The following is a 2534-nucleotide window of genomic DNA, read 5'->3' as shown; positions in this document are numbered from 1 at the left end:
AAGCACTGCAATCGCTGGATCTTCTTGACAAAACGAGGGGTTCACATGCAGCTCCTGGGTGTCAAGTCCAAGAAAGTCGTCAGGGGTCAGTCAGGTGAACCAGCAGGGAGAATGTGTGTCCAGAGATCCCGCTCCAACGGAGAAGACAAGAAGCACAACACCCTCAGGAGGCCATCTTCTGCCAGGAAGACTTGACACAGTTCCGAGGACAGTGAGAGTCCCCTGCGCACAGGAAGCTGCCTTTTGAGAAGGAAAAAAGAGGATTTACTTCTTCCAGAACTGGCAGAAATTACTAACTCTGAGCCTATTACAGAAATGTGAATATGGGCCGGAGATTTAGCGCAGCGGTTTTACCGTCTGCCTTACAAGCGCAAGGACCCGAATTCATTCCCCGGTACAAAAAAAAAAAAACAAAAAAACAAAAAAAAAAACAGAAATGTGAATACTCAAGAGGCTGAAACTTAGAGCAAACACACAGCTTTCCTCTCAGGAACTCGTGGGCAAGAAGACGGTCAGTAGGCCCATGTAACTGTGTTACTTCCCCAACTTTTCAGATGCTGTACTGTGAATATTAGGTCAGCTTGCTCTGCACTGAGTTTTCAAGCAATAGCTGAGTTTGTTAACCATAATTGCATGCCCGTAAAGGTAAGCATTACATGACACAATTCGCTGTCGCTTCTCTCTGAAGAGGTTTAATTTTAGTGTTGGCTCTCCAACACTGTCCCCGTTTTGGGGTTTTTTTTGTGTTGTTGTTTTTCTTCCATGAGCATCTTAAATGTGTCAATTACTCAGTGATGGAGGTCATACCCCAGCAAGGCAGTTCTGCCCTCACCTGAGCCCAGAGCCATCCCAGAGACTGGAGATGCAGACGTCCCAGGCCCTGCGCCTCCTCCACTAGCAACCACAGATGATAGTCCAACGGGCCAGGCTCTCTCTCTCCGAAGCTGTGGTGTTTGCTCAAAGCCACACTCCTGTCAAACGTGCTAACGGAGTCCACAGAGGGTCACTGACAAGGACGGCACTTATTCCCAGTCCCTCCCACCACACCTAGGTAAGCAAAGCTCGACCCACACCCATCGCTAGAGTCCCCCACAAATAAGCCACACGAAACATGAACTGTGCCATTGCCATAACCATGGGCCTACATGACTATCACTTGTGCACACCCTAAGGCACAGAAAACTAAGGTTTGCTCCCTCCTGCTCTCTGTTTCCCACTCCAAGGAGCCCTTTAAATTGGAGCTTTACAAACAGTGGAACCCTGTGGCACTGCCCCACCTAATCTACAACACTGCGACCACCCATCAAAGCACCTCTTGATCCCAAAGCTCTCCTGGTGGGCACGAGGGACCTGCGCTAATATCTCAGCAATCTCTCAGATTCTGGAAAAACAAAGTGAGCATGGAAAAAAGAAATGACACTCTGGTTCCGAGAAAGATGCCAAAGTCACCAAGGCTAGTATTCCACATTGCTTGTTTTATCCTTCAATGTTTTAGACTTGTAACTGCAGCAATACCAGCTACTGCAGAAAAAGCCTTCTAGAAGGTTTTACGTTGACTATAACTTCTCTACCCTCAAAATCATAAGATAAAGGTCAATAATATATGTTAAAGATAATTACCATCAAGTCAATCTCATGGGCCTGAAGACCAGGAACCAGGAACCTTGTGACACAGGAACCAAAACCTTAGAAAGATTGTAGCCCCTCAATTTCTACCAAGACTATACCACTGTGAATAATAATAATAAAAATAAAACTACCAGTAAAGCACACTGCTGAGAGTAATTGGTGAAGCTCACCCCACAGACAGGAAGAGCAAAGGCTCCTCCCATAAAGAAGCCTGAGTTACTTGGCCAAACCATACTTTTTCTTCATCCCCAGCATATTAGAAAGGGCTTTTCACAGCCATTTCCCAGCAAAATGCTGCCTGGATGCCACAGCATCTATACACAGCCCTGCTAACTACAGAAAGGAAGGACCCTAACTTCCCCCAACCCTAAGAGACAACCCGAGAGGAGGCGAGCTTCCTCTACAGTCAGGAGTTGTGCAGGGAGTCCCTCTTCAAACAGTCTCAGTCAAGGGGCTCCCGGGCGGGTAGGCAGACCATGGAGTTAGCCCGGACACCCGGGTCACAAACCACCGTGGAGACCGCGGTGGGGAAGAGACCACAGAAACGGGGCTCCTAGGTGAACGGCAAGGGCTACCGACTACCTCTACTCCAGCATCCACAGCCAAGCTCTGGCAGGCCAGAGAGGCAACAGGCACCCCAGGAGGGACCCCACGCTGCCCCCCCCCCGGCCCGGGCAGCGGCCCCACAGGAGTCTGGTGCTTGTGGGCCCAGGTGCTGGGCTGAGGCGGCCTCCCCGGGGGCCCAGAAAAGGACTTCTAGCCAGAAAGGGATGCGGAAGGTTTCCCCGATCCCGGGAGTAGCTCTCCCGGACACCAGTTGCTTCCTCGCCGTCCCTCCCCTCCCCCCTCGCCGAGGGCTCCGGGCCCGCGTCCTGGGGCAAGCGAGGCGGACGGCCCTGGGCGGG

The sequence above is a fragment of the Fukomys damarensis genome, unplaced genomic scaffold (assembly GCF_012274545.1).
Source record: "Fukomys damarensis isolate Sample0158 unplaced genomic scaffold, DMR_v1.0_HiC HiC_scaffold_37, whole genome shotgun sequence".
Taxonomy (NCBI): Eukaryota; Metazoa; Chordata; class Mammalia; order Rodentia; family Bathyergidae; genus Fukomys; species Fukomys damarensis.
The sequence above is the reverse complement of the archived record's forward strand: the minus strand, read 5'-3'. Positions refer to the sequence as shown.